Source organism: Bombus terrestris, chromosome 16 (genome assembly GCF_910591885.1).
Source record: "Bombus terrestris chromosome 16, iyBomTerr1.2, whole genome shotgun sequence".
NCBI classification, from domain to species: Eukaryota; Metazoa; Arthropoda; class Insecta; order Hymenoptera; family Apidae; genus Bombus; species Bombus terrestris.
This window is the reverse complement of record NC_063284.1, coordinates 118,885-144,599: the sequence shown is the minus strand read 5'-3', so window position 1 is coordinate 144,599 and position 25,715 is coordinate 118,885. Positions and strand designations below refer to the sequence as shown.

The window sequence follows — 25,715 nt, the reverse complement described above, 5'->3', positions numbered from 1 at the left end:
AGAATCGATTTGTCAAAGTGTTTATAATTTTAGTTGAAAAATTTCGTTGGAATGTAACAATGTGTCTTATATTATAGTATCTATGTAATATTTGAACTTTAGTTTAGCTTCACTGTCAAGTAGGTTTTAATTGTAAGATTTAAATCAAGTTTATCGTAAACTCGACTGTTGATTGGTCGGTAAGGGACAACGAGGAACTTATTCCTTGTCGGAAGTCTTAGCTTTAGAGTTAGTTTTAAGCCTTAGTATTAGTACATCTGCAAAGATCGATGTCCTTGGCCAGCTATATATGTATTATCGTTATCATCGAAGAAAAGTAATGCCATGGAAAGTTTGTACGCGATATTTTTACATTTGGTATTATATATCACTTTCTTAAACAATATGAGAGAGGAACTTTGGAAATTTGTCCTCTGGTAAGACGATACTGAAACTATATGGAGGACAGGAAAAGTTTATTTGAAAGTATTAGAATATATTTCTACTAGAATAGTTTATCGGACGGAATGGTCGATCTGAACGCTACATAGTTTATGACCGACATCTTGTCTCTGTCCTGTCAAGATTCGGCTGTCTGAGGAGCGCATGTTCCACGGATGTAGAGTTTCATGTGGTCGGAGATGCCTAAGATATTTTTGTATCTGGAAGTGTAACGTAAAGATACGTTTTGATCGTAGATTCAGGTAAATATAACGCTAAGGATAATTCTATTGGGTTGGCAACTAAGTGATTTGGTGGTAATGACAAAATCCGCAATCGCTTAGTTGTCAACCCAATAGTTGTCATGTCGGTTATAGGTTATACCGATTTGTTTTTCTTAGCATAAATTGTCGGCGAGCATTGATGTGGTGGTGCAACACAGGGGAAATGGACTGTGACGAATAACAAGAAGCAGCAGCAACAGGAGGGTGAAATAAAGAAGAACAGGAAGAAGAAGAAGCGCGTGAATGTGCCAAATATGTAAAAAACATTATTGTAGGTTAGACGCGAGAAGATTTGAAACAAGAAAGGAATGAAAAGAGAGAAGTAATTGAGCTTTATTTGCAAAGTGGGAATAGAATAGATAATAGGTAATATGTAAGGCAATATAATTTTGTGGATGATAGAAGAACGGATTTATTTGGTTTCTAGAAGACTAAAGAATAGGTAAAGATGCATTTAGGAGATATATGTGTGCGTTGTTTATTTGACCATTGACCATAAACTGCGATATTAGGCTTAAAAAATATAGGATGACAGATAGAATAGTTTTGAAAGGTTAAGAGTACGGTTGCGTTAAGAAAGGTGTAATTGCGAAATGTACAATGGAATCGGGCAATGGGATGGAACACTATTACGAAAGGTAGTAATTATAATCTGGAAATATATTAGTAAGGAAGAACACGGCTGGAATCTTGTAATTATACGGACACTATATGGGAAGTGATTAATGTTAAATGACTTCCATTTAAAGGAACAAAAGGTATTAGAAATAAAATGGAACGGTATTATTAAATGTAGTAATTATATGAAATTATAGGAAATATGGAGGTAATTAGGGCGGATTGTAAGGGTGGATGAGAATTACGACGCATTGCGGACACAGACAGGAAAGAGAAATTGTATCTGTTAGGAGGTGGATGAGCAGGAGGGAATAGAGAGAAAGGAAATTATTGAAACGTTATTTGAGAAAGGAAAAAGTCGAGGCTGAAGAAGAAACAAATGTAATTGTCGTAAGTGGAAAATGGCTGGTGAATGGAAATAAGGAGGATATAGGATAATAGGATGTATCTAAACTGTTTTTTTTTTTTTTACGGAAAGAGAAAAACAAAAGGAGCCATGTTTGTGGAAGAAATGGATTAAGCAGAAATGTATGTTTAAGTAAGCGATACGTAAAAAGCTCGGTTAGCTCCTCGATAATTTATCATATGCAAAGGAAAATAGGAATGAAATCTATTCAATACGAGGAAAACCTAGATGGCCGCACGGCAGACACTAGGTGGAGATACAACATGGCCCTCCCCCAAAAGGATACAGAAGACAAACACAGAAAAAACACAAAAAAATACTGGTGGATACGGAATTCTCAACAAAAATCAACAAGATAAAGAGCCACAGAACGGCAACGCTCACCGAATCAAAGTGTAAATATGTAAATATGTAAATAGATAAACAAATATTATACTAATCCCACAGAACACCCCTCCCCGCTCCTCCCAGACCATCCCCTCCCAACCCCTCCCTAATAGGCTAGCGAACTGTCCTGTTTTTGCGTCCAGGCTTTCAGGACATAAATTAAAATATCGTACATAGGCACAGCGCAACAGCGGCTTAATTTTATTTTATTTAACAATAATAATCTTAAAAAAAAAAAAGAGAAAAGAATGTAATAATGCATGGCTACGTCGTACCGCCGCGTATCGGTACTCTTGCCTGTACCACCCTACAATTAGAATTCAGCGTTTATTCTGGAAAAAAAATGATGTAAAAAAATATGTAAATAACCTGGAACAAATAAACAGAGATAAAAAAAAAAAAAAAAAAAAAAGCTCCTCGATAAAGTGTCGGAATTCGCACTCGACTTTTGATGTGGTGTGTTCGATTCTCGAGATTGCAGAGTCCTGCTGTTGTTATTAGCGGGAGGCGTGCGGTCGTTTTTACACTCCGGTGTCTTTTCCCCGGAGTAGCGTGTCCAACCCAACTGGCGGTAGTGTGAAAGCTACCGCATTTTGCTCCCGCAAACAATTTTTGTTGTGGAATTTGGTAGGTGTGGTAAGGAAGAGGAGAAGAGTACCGTGCCTGGTCGGTGTAGGTATGGCATATGAATAGGTAAGGACATAAGCATTTATCGCACGACAGATTCCCATATTCTACCGGATATTACAATTACAAATTATGAACGTTATTAAATAAAACGAGTACCGTAAGTAATTTAATTAATAATTGACCTAAAACAACGTATTAACATAATCTTATATTAAAAACAGAATTAGAACAGAACCATCTGCGTGAAAATATCAGATTTACATGTATATTTAATCATTAACGTAATTGTTAAACAGCGGTATATGCTTGGAATGAAGTTGAGAAAGTTTATTAATCGATATAAATTATCCTGTTGAGTTGCAAAAAATTAACAATGTCGCAAAATATCTGCAATTGTTACGTATCCAAAGAATTGTAGCAGCATCCTTAGATTCTGTGCTAAGTCCTTCGTACACAAAAGATCGTAAATTAAATACGTCTAGCGAAAATCATGCAAAAATTGACGGAGCTGCCTCTGGGTGACGAAAGGTCGTCGTGGATAATTATTACTAACTGAATTATCGACGTGTGCGATCGATGTTGCCATTTATGGAAGACGGCTGGAACTGCGGGAAAGTAACAGGAGCATAGAACGTAGGAGAAGGTATCTCAACTCCTGTTACACAAGGAAAGCTATATTGCGCGACAAGGACAGACGTCCTTCCACCACTACTTTATACATTTAAACCATTAATTTCTAACATTTGAGCTATTAATTTATAACGTCTAAGACATTAATTTATAAGATTTAAGCAAATAATTAACAACGATTAAGCTATTAAATTATAACAATTGAAACATTAATGGACAACATGTAAAACATTAATTTATAAGAATCAAACCATTCTTTAAGGCATTGTTGTTTCGTTATTTTTATTAAACTTTTATCAACCAACCCAGTGTAGTTGTTCGTATACACTCAAACCTAACCACCTCTATTCTCGTAATAGAAGTAGGGGATCAATCAGTTCGTGGCGTCGATTGTTTAATCGTAACGAGAATTTACGACTCTCGTTGACGCGTTATCTCGCGATCGCGTCTCTCCGCGAGCGGTTGAAACAGGCATCAATAAGTCTCTCGCTAATAGCCTAATAGATAGATAGATTTAACGAAGAAATACCTAACCGTGATTACAGTCAATTAATTGATGTTATTCGCTACAAAATTAATAACTGTATCACGTACAGCGACGCGGGCGGTACTGAAGAAAAAAAGCCATTTTACGTTACAACTATGACGAGTAAATTTACTCGTTTCACTCGAGAGGAATTAAAGAAGAACCTGAATTTTAAGTAAGTATCAAGTAAGAATTTTAAACATCGCAGTCAGTGAGGTAGGTGTTATTCAAGAAAAAAGAATATTTTATTTTGTAATTAGCACGAGTAAATGAACGAATATCGATAATATAATATAAATTTTATCGGAGAGCGAACATCGGAAAGGAACTTAAACATAAGGTAAATAAAAAAAATATCAAATAATAACATTGAAACTAGTAATTTATAACGTCTAACCCATTAATTTACAACACTTGAGTAATTAATTTATAACATTTAGGCTATTAATTTATAACATTTAAGCTATTAATTTATAACATTAAAGCAATTAATTTATAACATTTAAACTATTAATTTATAACATTTAAGCTATTAATTTATAATACTTAAGCTATTAATTTATAACATTTAAGCTATTAATTTATAACATTACAGCAATTAATTTATAACATTTAAACTGTTAATTTATAACATTTAAGCTATTCCTTTGTAACGTCTAAGCCATTAATTTACAACATTTAAACTATTACTTTACACATTTAAACCATTAATTTCTAACATTCGAACTATTAATTTATAACATTTAACCTATTAATTTGTAACATATATTGTAACATATAATCTATTAATTTACAACAATTCGACCATTAAGTAACAACATTCAAAACATTTATTTTAACATTTAAGCTATTAATTAACAACATTCGAAATATTTATTTACTGCATTTAAACCATTAATTTATAACATTTAAACTATTACTTTATAGCATTTGCCCTATTAATTAATAACAATTAAACTATTAATTTATTAGAATCAGTACATTAATTAACGACATTTTAACCATTACTTAAGAATAATTGAAGCATTAATTTATTATATTTAAGCCATTACTTAATAACAATTATATCATTAATTTATAACAATCAAACCATTAATTAACAACTTTTAAACCATTACTTAATAGCAATTAAAGCATCAATTTATAATATTTAAATTTAACATTTAATTACTAATTTACTTACTAATTTTAGTTATTACATAACTAATTTACATTTAACATTTAACATTTGAACAGCGAGATCATGGTAAAAACTGTTTCAACACAATCTAGTTTAGATCATTCAAAACTGTCTCGATGATCTAGACCGGACTAATACCTCCCGATGGGTGGGACGTCGTGGGCAACCGCGGGGTATGGGCGCTTTGGCCTTAATTATTCATAAGGTAAATACAGATGTAAAGTGTATTGTGATTCTATTCGGTACAATGATCCATCTTGGAACGAAAAATAAAAATCTCTTTTCTCTTCATCCTCTTGCTTACTACACAGAAAAAATTGTCCTCGTTATTTTTCGCTTCGCGGTCGCTTAATTCTTTCACACTGTCGCGTGGTATACTCCCATATCTCTTTACGCAGGCCCATGGTCAAGTAGAGACGGTACTCGATATTCTGCCAATAGGTTGAATATCGAGATCGATGTATAAAGTTAAATAACCCATGGGCGGGTCTCTTGCGCAGTCACCTCCTCGTGGTGAGACCTGGTAATTGGCATCGTTTTCCAAAAAATTAATCCGTTGATTAATTTTTGGAAAACGATGCCAAGCTAAGAACTACGCACCAGTCCGGTTTGGATCTCCAAATGCCGCCAAAAGAATTTTGGATGATCTGGACTGGACTGCAACGTGGGACACCGTTGGACACCGTTGGACATCGTTGGACACCGTTGGACAACGTTGGACATCGTTGGACACCGTTGGACACCGTTGGACATCGTTGGACACCGTTGGACGACGTTGGACACCGTTGGAAACCGTTGGACATCGTTGGACACCGGGGGACACCGTAGAATGCGTGCGTTTTAGCCTTAATTAATCGTAAGATAGATACCTATGTTAAGTGCATTGTGAGCTCATTCTTTACAGCGATACTTATCCATCTTGGAACGAAAAATTGTACCCGCGATTTGTAGGTTCGCGATCGCTCAGTTGTTTCAAACTGTCGCGTGACGTACTCGCTCGTGCGTATTCCGGGTACGCGCGGGTCAACGTGCACTGGACAACTCTTGGGATTCGTAAGGCGGCCCAAGCACACCTCAGTCTTTGTAACTGCTCGACGACTGCTCGACGTTCGCATCGGATCGCGGGAGTTGTCGTCGCGCCGGAGATGCTTGTGAATCTGTTGGGGACTCAGTCGTGGATCTGCACTCCTGTCCGATTGGTACAGGTTTTCGTTTTTTTCCTTTCAATGACTGTGAGCAGTTTCAAATGGTTTTAGATATGATGTTTTCCGTATAATCTTAAATTTATTATATCATTTTTGTACAAATTACAAATTACAAATTAGAAAGATACGCCTTAAGAAGTCGAATTCTACATCTTATTTTAACTTGGAACTTTTCTATTAACTTTTTGGAAAGGCCAAATGATCTTTATTGTCAACACGAAGAGTCGAACTCACGTCGAATTACATTCGCACAACGTTTTTTGTGCAAGATTCTTGAATATAAAAGATGATCGTGATTTCTTTAACTTCTTTTTTTTCATCTTAATATTTTCAACAAATTATGCAACTATTTATAAAATGATGTTATTATATGCCAATTGTAAGCTGTTTAGCAATTATTTAGCAAATATCGATTACTATTGATCCAATAAAAAGAGAAAATAACCGTGTACGTACGTTTGCTTTGTTATAATACCTCAATCATTATCAAATCTGCATGAGAAATCAACGACTTGATTTAGTAATAATCATCTATAACGTCCATCTTGTATCAGTTCGAATTATCGATTGTTAATCGCTTGTGGCGTCTGTGATGTAAACCCCGCCAATAGGAAAATTCAATTTCGTTTGACAATATTCTGCGCCAATAAGCATGCTCGATTTAAATTTCTAATATATTGCGCCAATAGGGGCGCTTGATTTTCGTATACACGAGCGCGCGCAAATTTAACGTATTCGAACAGTTGAATTGATGAAATTGAGGAATAGAAAACATATTTCAGACAATGTTCAGTAACAATTACGAATAAGATTATGTTTTTAATGAAAAGCTTTTATATTACACGAATGTAGCTGCTACTATTAAACAAAATATAGTATTAGTATATTAGTATATTACTTAATTATTCATACAATTATTAGTAAATATATTTCAATAATTCAAACATTGTAATAAATAGAAAAACGTGACAAAAATGTTAGCAATTTAGAATGATCTTTGAAAACTACTACTATCATGTCTACTATCAGAAAAAGAGAAATTTCTTTAATTGAAAATAATTTATTATCATTATTTACTTTGCTATTGATTGATGTATAAATTCTAAAATTTTTATTATTTTATCATGATCTTATTTTAGGAAGTAAAACACACTTGTGCGTGTAAGAACATATTAGATTTATATATTTAATAATTAATTGTTGAACGATGGTATATGCCTAGAATTAAGTTATGAAAATTGATAAATTGTTATAAAATATTATGATGGATCATTAAAGTAGATAATGTTCGTAAAAGAGTGCCAAAAAATCAATAATTATTACAAATTGAAATATTATATAGATTCTTTCTTTTTTGGGCTCTTGACCACTGGTCAACTTCATTTTTGGCTATTATAATAAAATTATGTTTGTTATAAACTGCTATTGAATATAGATTAAGACAGTTTTACGTCAAAAAGTAGTACCATAGAAATGCAACTTTAGTTTCAGCTGATAAAAAATATAAAAATTATGAAAATGGTTATTATAATAGATTGCTTGAAGGCGTCAATTTACAATAAAAAATTAAAAATTATTAAATTCGATTGTGTTATAATGAAAAATCAACTTTTAAGATACCAACAAACCGTTACCGTTTGATTGACATTGTCAAGTGCTTGCCAATGTTATATAAGGAAGATGCTACTCGCGCGCGAGCTCATTTGTGCTACACCTCTCGCACTGTGAACATTAAGAAAGAACTGTTGCGATTTAAACTATCAACTTAAAACGTTTAAACTATTAAACCATAACATTTTAACTATTTACTAACAAAGTTTAAACCACTAATTTATAACATTTAAACTATTAATTTATAACATTTAAGCTATTAATTTATAACATTTAAGCTATTAATTTATAACATCTAAGCTATTAATTTATAACATTTAAGCTATTAATTTATAACATTAAAGCTATTAATTTATAACATTTAAGCTATTAATTTATAACATTTAAGCTATTAATTTATAACATTTAAGCCATTAATTTATAACATTAAAGCTATTAATTTATAACATTTAAGCTATTAATTTATAACATTTAAACTATTAATTTATAACATTTAAGCTATTAATTTATAACATTTAAGTTATTAATTTATAGCATTTAAGCTATTAATTTATAACATTTAAGACATTAATTTATAACATTAAAGCTATTAATTTATAACATTTAAGCTATTAATTTATAACATTTAAACTATTAATTTATAACATTTAAGCTATTAATTTATAACATTTAAGTTATTAATTTATAGCATTTAAGCTATTAATGAACAGCATTTAAACTCTTAGTTAACAACATTTAATCTATCAATTAACAACATTCAAACTATTAATTAACAACATTTAAACTATTAATTAACAACATTTAAGCTATTAATCAACAACATTAAAACTCTTAGTTAACAACATTTTAGCTATTAATTAACGACGTTTAAACAATTAATAAACAATATTTAACCAGTTAATTAACACCATCTAAACTATTAATTAACAACATTTCAAATAATAATTAACAATATTTCAACAACTAATTAAAAACATTCAAACTATTAATTAAGAACATTCAAACTATTAATAAACAACATTTAAACTAATAATTAACAACATTTAAACTAATAATTAACAACATTTAAACTATTATTTTGTAACAATTATACTATTAAATTATAACATTACGTGGAATATTTGTGACCGCGCGCAATGCGGTTTGTAGAGTCAGTGTTTGCTACGCAATAGTTTCTTTTCAAAATTTTAAAATCATTATAGTTTTTATTAAAGTGGCGGAAACGTAGCCTTACTTTATATATTATCCAACATTCGTTTTCGGTATTAGAGTCAGTGCATATCTCAAGAGCATAAAGCCTATTTCCACCATTGGACTTTCAACGGTCCCTTCCTGATGTGAGTCTTCCTGATGATATTCGCTGGGGTGGCGCAGCATCCATAATACGTCCTTTGTTTCTCCGCTTCGAACGGTGAGTCGCATGCATTTCTGTTCCTCCGGTCACTCAATCATGTCGTAGGATGAAAGGTCCGAATCGACACGAGTGACTGGTTGTATTACGTAGAATTTTTTGTGAGCATAGTGACCGCGGGTATTTTTTATACCCGTGAGTAGTAACATTCTTTTCTCAAATTTATTAGTATAGGATAGGTCTTCTTGTACATCGCGATTATAATAATTAGTTTAAACATATACACTTGAGAATATATTCGTGTTATTTATAAATATGCATGTTAATATTCCGTATAAATATTTGCAAACGGCAAATATGTACACGAATATATCTGTATGACATAAATATACTTGATCTTAAGCAATGAATTAATCGTGACAATATTAAGTCACGTTCGTTTATTTCACTTATTAGAATTTAAAATATGAGTTAAAATTCATTTTTTTTCCGTACAAGGATGTGTGAAATTTTACGTGCAAGAAGACATTTCGCGACAGGCAGATTTTTTAATCAAAGCAATAATTTTGAACATTGCTTTTACATTTTCGAGTATTTGCTTTGATAAAGAGATCGCCTGAGATTATTTCTTTCTTAGTAATATATTTAGAGTCAATTATTCCATTTGATCGAGTCTCAGTCTTTTTCAATTAACGCTACCTTTTTTGTAATATTAAAATTTTGTTCTAATTTATTAAATTAATAAAGTAGAGTTACTTAGTTACTATTAAATTAATAAAGTAGACTTACTTAATTACTATTAAATTAATAGAGATAATCAGAAACGAAGTAGTAGAATATAAAATCAAAGAACTTTAGTCCGTTAAATAAAAATTACACAAACTAATCATCTTTTTAGATCAGGATTTTCAGGTTTAACCCTTTCCGTGCCCATTGTCAGGATCTCATTCACGTGCCCAGGTGCTACTTGAATGGGAGAAAGACATTGGGCACGATGATCTAGAATTAAGTAATATAATAATTTCTCAGCGACTGACGATGTGTTAGTGTATCGTGCACGACGTATTTTCCACATTGTGTGTGTGTGTGTGTGTGTGTGTTGTTAGGCAGTGGAATTGCGTCGCTTTTTCTCATTCGTTAAAACTTCAAATATTAAAAATGTCGAGACATATATCGATTGAATTTACGTCTCGATGCAGTCACAGTTGTGATAATATCATTTACACGATTAAGTGTAATCACACTCTTAATATTGGTATCAATTGCAATTATAATTTCAAGTTTACTTATATCTATTTTAAAAATATAATTTCCTCAGACGTGTTTTATCACGTATTACGCAATGGTCACTAGCCTTCGTCAGTCGATTTCAGGAAAAAGGTAAGTACCTTAGAGTGTGCATGTTGTATTAAGCTCGGGTGTCGGAGGCGTCCCGGGACGTCCTCTCTAGTGTAGGACCTTTGCGCCCGGGTGGTATGTGTGAGAACCGTGGAGTGAGTGTGTTGGTGTGCATGTTTTGCCATTTTTTAAATATAGCGTTAGGTAGGATAGGTAGTATACTTTCTGGTATGTCTGTTAATTATAAGTAGGTAGGGCCAGGCAGGTTGGCACAGTCTCTGGTCGGGTAGGCGCGTTTTCGTGTGACCAACCTGTTTCTGGAAATCTAATTTGAAAAATCGACGGTGAAACTGGCACGAGTAGAGCATGCACTCGTCTCTGGTTTTGCCTTTCGATTTTTCGAATTTCGCGGTCGCGGTCGCGAATGGTCTCGAAACGAACGTTTATTGCTCGAGCACGCACATGCGAGTGAGCAACGATCACTGTTGTGATCGTTGGTCAGTCCATATGCACTTCCATCAGCTTCCGCGGTTTATATTTTTATTTTATAAGTTTTTTTTTTTGTTTGCGATTTAGAAGTCTCGAGCTTAGATTTAAGTTTCAGCGGGCATTGCGCCCGAAGAAGGAAGAGGCTATAAGCCGAAGAGGCCCGACAAACTGTCACTCAAGAGGGCAACTACTAATGGCTCCCCATCCTCTGGGTCATCCGGAGCATGGGAAGTCATTATCGTTACTACTTTGTCACTATGCTCGCTTTTAGTATTTGTAGTAGTAGTAGTAGTAGTAGTAGTAGTAATAGTAGTAGTAGTAGTAGTCTTTGTTTTTTTGGCCGATATATATATCGGTCCATCGTCCCATTGGGCAAATCGCGATTTTTCTTATTAGTGTTGCGACAAATTAATTACGGGTTGTATTAGAGTTGCGAAATAATATCACGGCTTTTCATTAGTGTGGCGAGAGAATGATTACGGTTTGAATTAGAATTGCGATAAAATGATAATCGCGTTTGCTTTAGAGTTGCGAATTACGATATCGCGATTGTCTTTTGCAATTTTTAGAATTTTTTCTGTTTAAGTAGCAATACTAGGATATTTAAAGTAGCTTTTTCAAATAGTAAATAGCAATTTTCATTAAATTCACTTTAAGAATTAGCGTTGCGACATTGTTCCATCGCGAGTTCTACTTATATTTCCTGTTAGCGTTGCGATAATGAATGATCGCGTTTTGTTAAGTAGAGTTGCGTTCACAAACTGCCCAAACCCTCCGACTGCATTTGTCGGACACTGCTCCTGGATCACACGTACAGCCTAAAGAGCTGTACAAGTGTGATCGTTCATCGGCAACCTCCTAAATGGTTGCACTGCAATCTCTCGCTATTAGTGTTGCGTATTGCTTAAATACGAGTGCGTAGATTTATAGTTATTAGCGTTGCGTATCAGATATCGGGAATTTTCAGATTTTTCTCTTTTTTTTTTAATGGTAGATTAATTGATATTGCAGATATAACGAAGCACTCGTCGCGTTTGATTTTGAGAATTTTCTGCTTCATAAATATTAGTAGTAAATTAGTGTTGCGAAACAAGAATATTCAGTTCCACTCTCGGCGTGTTGATCGGGTTTATATAGAGTGGAAGACGATTGAATTTTAGTAGCCCTTCTGGCTACTGCTTTGTTTCTTTTTCAGCGCCCCTTATTAATGCGCCCCTTATTACTACGTTTATTACTGAAAATACTGCTATAAGACATATTCCTTTGTCAGCGTTAACGTTACCATGACTGCTGAAATACGGAACTTTATTACGAATGTATAATATATATGTCGGGTTGGCGTTAAGATTTGAGTTAGGGTTGAGGGCGTGAAACGAATCCCTATTGGCGCTAGACGTGATCATTATGCAATAGAGGAGATATTTACTAGTGCAAATATGACTATGATGGAATTGGACAAGTAATCGCGATAATTAGATACTCGAGAAGCTAATGACAATGATCCTAGGCTCACTAACGAATCCGCGGTCAAGGGGATGACGAACTCTACTTTTCTTCAGCGTCTAAGTTGTACTCAATGTTAATGCACGAGGCAATCACTACGTATCTGAGAGTTACTTGAATCGTCTTTGAGATCGTGCCGGAGAGTGGTTCTCCATCGCGGTAACGCTGTCGAGGAAAACTATGATGGGTATGCCTAAGGGCACGAAATCATCGGATTCGTGGAGAATTTTTTTCTTTGATCTCTTTGGTATCTTTGTTTACTCTTCATTAGAGTTTCCCTGGCTTTAAGTAGCTTGGCATCCCATTCTCGTTTCCTGAAGCTGACCTCATCAGCGTATGTTCTTTGCGGATTTTGGGATATGGTAGATGGGAGATTGGCCTTGTGTCCAAATGTTAGTTCGAAAGGGGTATATCCAGTGGCATCATGAACCATAGTGTTGTATGCTAGACACACAAAATTTAGGTTTTGATGCCATTCTGTTTCATTATCGTTTTGTATAGCTTTTAACATGTCGGATATTACAGTATGTGTTCGTTCTAGGCTTCCGTTGGATTGTGGATGGAATGAGGTGGTTTTTATGTGTTTGATCCTAAATGCTTCTTCGTATCGTTGCATTAGCTCGCTAATGAAACTTTGTCCTCTGTCAGTTAATATACGTTTCGGTGCGGAGAATATATAAATGTAATGATTCAGTAAAGCATTCCAGATTGATTTGGTCTGTTGTGTTTTTAGGGGCACAAGTATTAAATATTTGGTTAGTTCATCGTGTATAGAGAGAATGTATTGGTTTCCTATCTTGGTCTTTTTCAACGGGCCTATCACATCCATAGCGATTTTGTCGTTAGATTCTAACGGGGTGTCGGTTATCTGTGGTTCCTCCTTTCCTCTTATCCGAGTAGTCTTTGATGTTTGACATGTCGCGCAAGTTCCTATTCTGCCTTTTATTCTGTCTATTAGGTGTGGGATATCATATTTGCCTCGGATTCTGTCGTACGTCTTTTGTATTCCGGGATGTCCTACCAAGTCATGATTTTCTTTTAGTACTTGTTCTATTTCCTCTTCGCTTAAACTCTGTATTGGTTCGTAAGCAAATTCTATGTCGTCGCGTTGGTCATTGAAAAATAAAAGAAATCTTTTTATGTGTGCTTTGTCTTGTGCGTTTAAGTTATTGTCTCCTATTCCTATCTTTCTATTTGTTTTAAGTATGTCTGATATTTTCTGTAACCATACGGTTTCGTCATATGGGCCCAGATATGGTTTTGTTAATTGGAAAAAGTTGTCTTTGTTAGATGTTAGTTTCAATAATTTTGGTATTTCTTCTGATTTTTCCCAGTCTCTGAATTGTCTTAATAAAACGTCAGTTTGTGTTATCGCGTGTACTCTGGATAGGGTGTCAGCGGCTACGTTTTCCTTTCCTTTTACGTACTCTATATCGTATTCGTATTCCTCTAATCTCAATCTCCATCGAATCAATCGACTAGAGGGGTCCTTGCAGTTGTGCAGCCATTTAAGGGCTTGGTGGTCTGTTTGAATTTTGAATTTGCGGCCTAATAAATATTGCCTAAATCTTCTAACTGCCCAAACGATGGCCAATAATTCTTTTTCCGTCGTAGTATAATTTCGTTCAGGGGGGTTTAATGTCCTTGAAATGAAGCAACAAGGGTGTCCGTCTTGTGAAAGGATGGCTCCTAGACCTTCATTACTGGCGTCCGTTGTTAACGTAAATGTTTTCGTATAGTCGGGGTATTTTAGTACTGGTGCTTGGCATAGTCTTTCTTTTAATGTATCGAAGCTAAGTTGTGTTTTGTCAGTCCAGTGGAATTGTATGTCTTTCTTAGTTAGTTCCGTTAACGGTTTGGCAATTTTCGAGAAATTCCTAATAAATTTTCTATAGTATCCGGCTAACCCAAGGAACGATTTTACATCCGTAGGATTTTTGGGTAGTTTGAAGTTCTTTACTGCTTCTATCTTTTCAGGGTTAGGTTTTACTCCGTTTGCTGTCACTAAGTGTCCTAAATATTCCAATTCGGGTTTTAGGAATTCACATTTATCCGGTTGTACTTTTAGACCTACTTCCCTGAGTCTTTGGAGTATAATGGCTAGGTTTTTATTATGTTCCTCTATCGATTGCCCGAATATAATGATATCATCGAGATAGACGAAACAATGATTATTAATTAAACCTCTTAACGCGGTGTCCATCATTATTTGAAAGGTAGCGGGTGCGTTCTTGAGCCCGAATGGCATTCTGTTATAGTGGAAGTGCCCTTGTGGTGTGCTAAATGCAGTGTACTTCCTCGAATTCTCATCCATGGGTATTTGGTGGAATCCCGAGGATAAGTCTAAAGCGGAGAAATATTTTGCGTTCCCTAGTTGCGATAGTATATCGTCAATGTCGGGTAATGGATATGCGTCTTGGTCCGTTAATTCGTTTAACTTCCGAAAGTCAATCACTATTCGCCACTTTTGTTTCCCCGACGCGTCGATTTTCTTTGGGACGACCCAGACGGGAGAGTTATAGGGAGAGTCGGAGGGTTCTATAATCTTTTTGTCTAACATTTCCGTCATTTGTTTGTTTATTTCGATTTTATGGTGTTCGGGAGGACGGTAGGATTTTACGTTGATGATTTTATCTTCTTTCAATGTAATGGAATGTTTAGCAAGAGATGTACACGGTAATGTTTCGCTGTCTAAATTAAATACATCCATGTAATAGAGAAGAATCTTTTCTATAGGTTCTCTGAAAGGTTTTTCTATGTGCGATAGTCGAATCGAAGATTTGAATTTTTGGATTTGATCTATGGTATTTGTATTTTCGATAATGTTAGAAACTTGAATTGAGGACTTACCACCATTGATAAAGCACACTGGCGTTGGCTTCCCTTCGAGGTATACAATTTTTTGAATGGTTTCTCCTGGTGCAAGGGTTGGTTCTTGTTGCAGCAGAAGGGTGTTGTTATCTAATTTCAATGTTTCGTTGGAGAGTTCGAATCGATATTGATTCAAACCGGGTAAGCCTAATACGCCATCTTCTATAATTGGGAAATCGTCATCTATTAAAGAGAAGTCTATCTTTTTGTCGAACAAATTCAATTTGACTTTGGAGTTAGATTCGTATTCGGAATGTCCCATGGAGAATTTCTTTGTGTCTGGTATTGTTGTCTTTCCTGGGTAGCAAGCACCTTTGTTTAAGCAAGTTGATTCCTGCCCCGGAGTCAACGAGAAATCGCAATCCTGGTCGTCCTGGTAATTGTAATAGTATTGTGGGTAATCTTCCTGAGGTAGCATTGTTAATTCTGATTGTTCTTGAACGTGGTTTATTCCTGGAGGGGCTTTTCTTTGAGGCGGTATCCGAAAATTTTGGCATTGATTGGGAAGGTGTCCCAATCGATTGCATTTGGGACATTTCGCTTAATGGTCTGTTCCCAAACTTCGTAAAATTGTTCGTTCTTGGTAGAATAATTTGTGTGAGTGGAGTTTTATTATTTGTGTTACTTGTAATAGCGAGGCGATTGTCTACTGGATGAAAAGCCTGGTTACGATAAAATGGCGGGGCGGTTGTCTGTCGCGTCATTTGTCTGCGAGAGCTGTGCTCGCGAAAGTATCTTTCCATATTCATTGCTTTCCTTTCTGCTTCGATGAGATTTGGGGGAGATTAACCATTAGCGTCTGCCCTATTTCTGGACGAAGGCCTCTTACATAGTCGGTCACAGAGTCCATGTATAGTTGCTCGTTCATCACCCGTCGAGTTAGTTCGTCTCTATACTCGTTGGTAATGCTGTGTTGGAGTTTGTTAAAAACACTTCGAAATCTGATGTTATAGTTTTGCACGCTTTCGGTTAATCCTTGCCTCATTCCTCTTAATTCGTCCTGTTGTTCTCTCACTGATACTTGCGCAGCTACATTACGTCTCAATGCTTCGTACAGAGATTCGAATTCGGTAATACGAATATTGCGGATTGCCATTGCGGCTTTTCCTACAATCTTCTCTATTTTAATCATTTTTAGTAATAGTGTTGGTTCGCTACACATTATTCTTACTTCTTGTATTTCATGAATAAAATCCTCCACGTCTATATCATCCTCTCCGTTTAATATCGGAATGCATTTTAATGCACTCTCAGCTTTTAGCTCTGGTTGCGTATATCGTTCAGGAAAAGTCCTTTCCCAGGATGGTTGAGGTGGTGTTTGAAGTAATGGGCGAGGTTCTCGAAGGACCGATTGATCTTTAGCGGTGTGGGTTACTTCGTCTACGGTTATTAGGGAACTGGCCTCCGATACATTTCCCGTTTTTGTGTTTGTTACAACTTCATCCACACGCAGTGTAAGCATACTCATTTGTTGGGTCAGTCTCTCATTTTGCTTCTGCATTGCATCAAGCAAAGCTTTAACTGTTGGGTCTATTCCGCTGTTAGTTAAAGCGGCGCTAACAGTTTCGGTTTTGTCTTCTCGTGGCGTTGCCATTGTTATACTAATTGTGCTGTCTGTTCTCGATCTGTATTTGACAAAAGAATCCAGGGCTTGCTCACCTTGATCGTTTAACCCGTAGGAAAGGTTCCGTTGCGGTGTTCCTTTGTCGAAACGTCGAAAGTGTCTGCTCTGTTACAGTGGTCCACTGATCCTCAATCTTCAAATTTGACCGTAGCCCGAAATGCGTAATTTCGTTTTCTTGAAGTTGATGGATCCTGGCAGGATCGCCAAAATGTCACGTAAAAATAAAGAGAAATTTTATAAGGAAGAGGAAAACTTTATTTTTACTTCGTTTATACACTTATAAGACACTTGGACTTTTTCATCTTGGTCTTTTTCAACGGGCCTATCACATCCATAGCGATTTTGTCGTTAGATTCTAACGGGGTGTCGGTTATCTGTGGTTCCCCCTTTCCTCTTATCCGAGTAGTCTTTGATGTTTGACATGTCGCGCAAGTTCCTATTCTGCCTTTTATTCTGTCTATTAGGTGTGGGATATCATATTTGCCTCGGATTCTGTCGTACGTCTTTTGTATTCCGGGATGTCCTACCAAGTCATGATTTTCTTTTAGTACTTGTTCTATTTCCTCTTCGCTTAAACTCTGTATTGGTTCGTAAGCAAATTCTAGGAAAACAGGCGAAACAGGAATCGAGTTATGGTCAATACTTGGGCTGTCCGCTAATCCTTCGGGTTATCCGGTGCACGGGGGTACGTCGCGTAAGTTTGTTAGTTCGTTCGTTAGCTTCATTTTCTTTCATTCGTCCCAAGTTAGATAAATGTGTCTTTGATACCGAATGCTGCCAGTGGGGATACCAATTATTGTACAATATTTGTACTGATCTATGTAATCGGTGTGTGGGAGATAGCTGTGGCGTTATGTATGCTTTGCTCCACGTTTGTAAAGATTCATGTAAGCGCTGCGTTGGAAATATGTGTTTCGCAGTTAGGGTACGAAACAACTATTTCTTTACGCAGGCCCATGGTCAAGTAGAGTCGTAACTCGACATTCTGCCAATGGGTTGAATGTCGAGATGGATGTATAAAGATAAAGAAGCCATGGGCGGGTCTCTTGCGTAGTCACCTCCCCGTGGTGAGACCTGGTAATTGGCATCGTTTTCCAAAAAATTAATCAGTTGATTAATCTTTGGAAAACGATACCAAGCTAAGAACTACGCAGCAGTCCGGTTTGTATCTCCAAATGCCGCGAACAGAATTTTGGATGATACAGACTGGGCTGCACCGTAGGTCACCGTGGGACAACGTTGGACAACGTGGGACAACGCTGGACAACGTGGGACAACGTGGGACAACGTGGGACAACGTGGGACAACGTGGGACAACGTGGGACAACGTGGGACAACGTGGGACAACGTGGGACAACGTGGGACACCTTTGGACACCGTGGGATATGTCTTGTCTCTCAAATCCATTCTGAGCCCATTCTGTATAATGGTACTTATCTGACTTGGAATCTAGTATAAAAATCGATTCTTTTTTTGCATTGAATCTTGTGGTTATTTTGTGCACGGGAGTGCGTTGCGTAAGTCCATTGATTCTTTGGAAAGATCGCGAACGAACGAGTTCGCGCCGCGATTTTTCTTTCATTGTCTGTTTGTTCGGGCTTCTTCTTAGTTTCCCATTTTTAAGAGTTATTTTTAATAAGTTATTTTATTGTTTCAAATTGAGTTATATCTCAATAATTCACTTATGGAATTCAATTTTTTTTTGTTGTATTATGTGTATTTGCTTCAGTTAACGTCATAAACTTGCAACATAGTAACAGTTAGATTCAAATACCTCGAAACAAGTATTCTTTAAACATATTTAGTGGCGAACTTTTGAATTCTTGCAAATATTTTCCAATATTTATAACAGGCGACTATAGTGTATTAGTGCAATGTATATTTCGTATTCTAATAACGAAAATTTACAGTATATATTCTAATTGCGAACAGTATAATTTTTGAAATCGATTGCATTGCATTCACGGTATTCGTAAGCATTTGTTTGCTATCGAGAAATATCTCACAATTTTCAACTTATAGTTTCATACTTGTTCCAGTTTCTTAATAATAATTTTTAAGTGTAAAGAAATAGCAGTATTTTCTAAATAAACGTTCAATAGGAAAAAGAGGAAAAATTGTCGAAACAACGTTTCGCTTCTTTTCCACCCCTCCCCCACCTCCGGCCCTAAACTGCTTTATTTTCAGGAAATATTTGTGACCGCGCGCAATGCGGTTGTAGAGTCAGTGTTTGCTACGCAATAGTTTCTTTTCAATTTTTTAAAATCACGATATTTTTGATTAAATTCGATCAAATAATCACACGCGAAAGTAATAAAATTTTATCAATTAAATTTGTACGCGATATTAGAGTCCTTGTTCGTCGATCATAATTTAAGCGGTCGTGGTAACGTAGTCTTTTATTTTTTTTTTTTTTTTTTTTTTTTTTTTTTTTTTTGTTTCGAATATTCGTTTTCGGTATTAGAGTCAGTGCCTTCCTCAAGAGGATAAAGCCTCTCCTGGAACTCAAGAATGTAAGTAGTTTTATATATTGTATTTCAACTTGTCCTATTTATTGTATTTTGTTTGAAATATTGTTAATTATAAAATAAGAATGGTTGATAACTTAAAAAGCTGTAAATGTTCTCTTTAAGTGAAATAAAGTCTTAAAGTCTTAACGTTAAATTGCAATAAAACTGTCCGATACGTATCAAAAATCACTGAATTGCTAAAGTTCCATGTTTTTTATTGTGCATTAACGATATTAATGATATTTTATGTTTTGTTATAGACATATCACAGCTTCAACTTCCTTGTCTTCTTTGGGAATGCACCAATGGTGGCTCAAAAGCCAAAAATGTAAGTAACTTTGCATATCGTACTTCAATTATGTCTATTCTGTATATTTTTCTTTAACGATTAACAATTAATAGACACAATCCAATTGAAAATTTGTGAGTTTAGCATTTTCTGAGGTTATTCTTTCATTGAAATAAAATAAGAGTTAAAGTCTTAATACCGAATTATGGAACAAATGACTAACATATTTAAAAAATCATTAGATTCTTGATTTTTATATTTTAGACTTTCATATTAGAGTTTTAGTTTTTATACTTATCAAAGTTTATTAGAATTTTAATCTTTATTACTACTAATATTACTAAAGTTAATAAACCTTCATTTTTCATTATCATCAACTTTTTAAATAATCAGCAATCACTCATCGTGTTTTGCTCTGTAACAGATTGTTCGCAACCTCCATTTCCAACACTGGATCTCACACGGTTCCTGCCTGATGTTAGTCTCCCTGATTATCCGCAGCATCCATGGTACGTGTTCTGTTTCTCCGCTTCGAACGGTGAGTCGCATGCATTTTTGTTCCTCCGGTCACTCAATCATGTCGTAGGATGAAAGGTCCAAATCGGCACGGGTGACCGGTTGTACTACGTAGAAATTTTTGCGAGCATAGTGACCGCGGGTATTTTTATACCCGTGAGTAGTAACACTCTTTTTTCAATTTTATTAGTTTAGGATAGGTCTTCTTGCACAGCGCGATTATAATAATTAGTTTTTTAATAATTAGGTTAAACATATACACTCGAGAATATATTCGTGTTATTTATAAATGTGCATGTTAATATTTTGTATGAATATTTGCAAATGGCAAATATCTACACGAATATACCTGTATGACATACATATACTTGATCTTAAGTAATGAATTAATCGTGACAATATTAAGTCACGATCGTTTATTTCATTTCGGTTAGAATTTAAAATATGAGTCAAAATTCATTTTTTTCCGTACAAAAATGTGCAAAATTTTACGTGCAAGAAGACACTTCGCGACAGGCAGATTTTTTAATCAAAGCAATAATTTTGAACACTGCTTCTGCACTTTCGAGTATATGCTTTGATAAAGAGATCGCCTGAGATTATTTCTTTCTTAGTAATATATTTAGAGTCAATAATTCTATTTGCATGAGTCTCAGTCTTTTTCTACTAACGCTACTTTTTTCGAAATATTAAAATTTTGTTCTAATTTATTAAATTAATAAAGTAGAGTTACTTAGTTACTATTAAATTAATAAAGTAAATTTAATCAGATGCAAAGTAGTAAAATATAAACTCAAAGAACTTTAGTCCGTTAAATAAAAATTACACAAACTAATCATCTTTTTAGATCAGGATTTTCAGGTTTAACCCTTTCCGTGCCCATTGTCAGGATCTCATTCACGTGCCCAGGTGCTACTTGAATGGGAGAAAGACATTGGGCACGATGGTCTAGAATTAAGTAATGTAATAATTTCTCAGCGACTGACGATGTGTTAGTGTATCGTGCACGACGTATTTTCCACATTATGTGTGTGTGTGTTGTTAGGCCGTGGAATTGCGTCGCTTTTTCTCATTCGTTAAAACTTCAAATATTAAAAATGTCGAGACATATATCGATTCAATTTACGTCTCGATACAATCACAATTTGTGATAATATCATCCACGCGATTAAGTGTAACCACGCTTTCTATATTGCCATAAATTACAATTATAATTCCAAGTTTACTTACATTTATTGTAACGATATCATTTCCTCAGACGTGTTTTATCACGTTTTACGCAATGGTCACTAGCCTTCGTCAGTCGATTTCAGGAAAAAGGTAAGTACCTTAGAGTGTGAATGTTGTATTAAGCTCGGGTGTCGGAGGCGTCCCGGGACGTCCTCTCTAGTGTAGGACCTTTGCGCCCGGGTGGTATGTGTGAGAACCGTGGAGTGAGTGTGTTGGTGTGCATGTTTTGCCATTTTTTAAATATAGCGTTAGGTAGGATAGGTAGTATACTTTCTGGTATGTCTGTTAATTATAAGTAGGTAGGGCCGGGCAGGTTGGCACAGTCTCTGGTCGGGTAGGCTCGTTTTCGTGTGACCAACCTGTTTCTGGAAATCTAATTTGAAAAATCGACGGTGAAACTGGCACGAGTAGAGCATGCACTCGTCTCTGGTTTTGCCTTTCGATTTTTCGAATTTCGCGGTCGCGGTCGCGAATGGGCTCGAAACGAACGTTTATTGCTCGAGCACGCACATGCGAGTGAGCAACGATCACTGTTGTGATCGTTGGTCAGTCCATATGCACTTCCATCAGCTTCCGCGGTTTATATTTTTATTTTATAAGTTTTTTTTTTGTTTGCGATTTAGAAGTCTCGAGCTTAGATTTAAGTTTCAGCGGGCATTGCGCCCGAAGAAAGAAGAGGCTATATGCTGAAGAGGCCCGGCAAACTGCCACTCAAGAGGGCAACTACTAATGGCTCCCCATCCTCTGGGTCATCCAGAGCATGGGAAGTCATTATTGTTACCACTTTGTCACTATGCTCGATTTTAGTATTAGTAGTAGTAGTAGTAGTAGTAGTAGTCTTTGTTTTTTTGGCCGATGTATATATCGGTCCATCGTCCCATTGGGCAAATCGCGATTTTTCTTATTAGTGTTTCGACAAGTTAATTACGGGTTGTATTAGAGTTACGAAATAATATTGCTATTTTTCATTAGTGTGGCGAGAGAATGATTACGGTTTGAATTAGAGTTGCGATAAAATGATAATCGCGTTTGTTTTAGAGTTGCGAATTACGATATCGCGATTGTCTTTTGCAATTTTTAGAATTTTTTCTGTTTAAGTTGCAATACTAGGATATTTAAAGTAGCTTTTTCAAATAGTAAATAGTAATTTTCATTAAATTCACTTTAAGAATTAGCGTTGCGACATTGTTCCATCGCGAGTTCTACTTATTTTTCCTATTAGCGTTGCGATAATGAATGCTCGCGTTTTGTTAAGTAGAGTTGCGTTCACAAACTGCCCAAACCCTCCGACTGCATTTGTCGGACACTGCTCCTGGATCACATGTACAGCCTAAAGAGCTGTACAAGTGTGATCGTTCATCCGCAACCTCCTAAATGGTTGCACTGCGATCTCTCGCTATTAGTGTTGCGTATTGCTTAAATACGAGTGCGTAGATTTATAGTTATTAGCGTTGCGTATCAGATATCGGGAATTTTCAGATTTTTCTCTTTTTTTTTTAATGGTAGATTAATTGATATTGCAGATATAACGAAGCACTCGTCGCGTTTGATTTTGAGAATTTTCTGCTTCATAAATATTAGTAGTAAATTAGTGTTGCGAAACAAGAATATTCAGTTCCACTCTCGGCGTGTTGATCGGGTTTATATAGAGTGGAAGACGATTGAATTTTAGTAGCCCTTCTGGCTACTGCTTTGTTTCTTTTTCAGCGCCCCTTATTAATGCGCCCCTTATTACTACGTTTATTACTGAAAATACTGCTATAAGACATATTCCTTTGTCAGCGTTAACGTTACCATGACTGCTAAAATACAGAACTTTATTACGAATGTATAATATATATATATATATATATATATATATATATATATATATATATATATATATATATTTACATGTATGAAATTGTGAGCGATTTCATGCGCAACAAAGTATTATAATGAAATATCTTAATGTTGCTATGAAGGCTTGAAATATTTTTTAAAATTTAATTCATTGCAATTGGAATTAGTGCCGGTGATTGTTCGTTCTTAGAACCATAACTTTTAGAATTTTTTCGACCGCGATATTTTCACTTCAATCTTTTAACAGTAATGTAGAATTTTATAAATATTCGAATTTCATTTGCACGAAACAAAAGTTTCGTCACAAAACAAAGACATCGTCACGTTTGTAGCAAAAGTTCTGCAAAAAATGACTTATGCACATACCTTTCGGTTTATTATGTTGCAAATCACTATGTGGTTGTAGAAAATAACAGATACTGTTAAAAGTTAAAAGATAAAGCAAGTGATTGTATAATAACCGGGGTTTCTCTCATCTTAGTTATTCCAAATGAACTTTTCAATTTTTAATTCAGTTTAAATTCAATTACTTAAAATTCTTGTTTCCAACGTAACCCTAGTTTCGATTAAAAGATACACATGATTCTCTATATTTGCTAAAATTCAATCAATAGTAATTTGATCTATAATTGACCATTATTAATAGTTTATTTTTCATAAAATGTTTCATAAAATGTTCTCGTTTTAAAGATGTCTGTTTCTTCCATATACCAAATCCAGTAAATGAGTTTGTTTCGGATTTATCAATTTACAGAAAATACGTTTCAGTTACATATATGAACATTTCATAGCATATTAAATATGTATGCTAGATGCCCAAATGACTTTTCTTCGATCGTCTGATTGTTCAGGCTTCTTCCCGTTTTCCCATTTTTAAAAGAAGCATATCGCGGTCACGTTGGAGTATATAACTTTTCGATATCTTCATAAGTTTAGTACAACGAGTCGTATGTCTCTTTTGCAAAACTCTAAATTGTATATACAGTGTCAGTACTTTCATTTCCTTTCTGTGGTTCCAAGTTAGACATAAGTACCATTCATACCGAATGTTGTCAGTACGGTTGCGAATTATTGTACAATGTTTGTACCGATCGATGTAATTGTTTTCGCAGATTAATCAGTTGATTAATTTTCAGAAAACGACTACATTGATAAGTACAAACATTGCACAATAATTCGATACCAAGCTCAGAATCACGCTAATACAGTCCATTTTGGATTACGAAAAGCCACGAAGAGAATTTTGGATAATCTAAACTGGACTGCAACGTGGGACGACATTGGACACCGTGGGACGACATTGGACACCGTGGGACGACATTGGACACCGTGGGACGACATTGGACGCCGTTGGACACCGTGGGACGCCGCTGGACACCGTGGGACGCCGCTGGAAACCGTAGAACACCTTTGGTCCAGTGTAGATCACCAAAAAACGCGAAAAGAATTTTGGATGATCTAGACTGGACAGCAACGTGGGACACCGTGGGATTCCATTGGTCCAGTGTGGATCTCCAAAAGCCGCGAAAAGAATTTTGGATGATCTACACTGGACTGCACCGTTGGACATCGTTGGACATCGTTGGACACCGTGGGACGCCGCTGGACACCGTGGGACGCCGCTGGAAACCGTAGAACACCTTTGGTCCAGTGTAGATCACCAAAAAACGCGAAAAGAATTTTGGATGATCTAGACTGGACAGCAACGTGGGACACCGTGGGATTCCATTGGTCCAGTGTGGATCTCCAAAAGCCGCGAAAAGAATTTTGGATGATCTACACTGGACTGCACCGTTGGACATCGTTGGACATCGTTGGACACCGTTGGACATCGTTGGACACCGTTGGACATCGTTGGACACCGTTGGACATCGTTGGACATCGTTGGACACCGTTGGACATCGTTCGACACCGTTGGACACCGTTGGACACCGTTGGACATCGTTGGACACCGTTGGACGACGTTGGACATCGTTGGACATCGTTGGACACCGTTGGACACCGTTGGACACCGTTGGACACCGCTGGACACCGTTGGACACCGTTGGACACCGTTGGACACCGTTGGACACCGTTGGACACCGTTGGACACCGTTGGACATCGTTGGACACCGTTGGACGACGTTGGACACCGTTGGACACCGTTGGACATCGTTGGACATCGTTGGACACCGGGGGACACCGTAGAATGCGAGCGTTTTAGGCTTAATTATTCGTAATATAGATACCTATGTTAAGCTCATTGTGAGCTCATT

At 35.9% G+C, this 25,715-nt stretch overlaps 1 long non-coding RNA gene across 2 annotated transcripts; it reads left to right on the top strand.

The window, feature by feature from the left end:
- Positions 1-529: 529 nt before the first annotated feature.
- On the top strand, positions 530-1,872 carry LOC100643221. 2 transcript variants are annotated; one of them, XR_132306.4, is made up of 4 exons: positions 530-683; positions 822-1,462; positions 1,520-1,703; positions 1,801-1,872. It is a non-coding gene; the product is annotated as an uncharacterized LOC100643221 (long non-coding RNA). The 2 variants fall into 2 exon arrangements; XR_002308516.2 differs by having other exon boundaries at positions 1,520-1,712.
- The last annotated feature ends 23,843 nt before the right edge of the window (positions 1,873-25,715 follow it).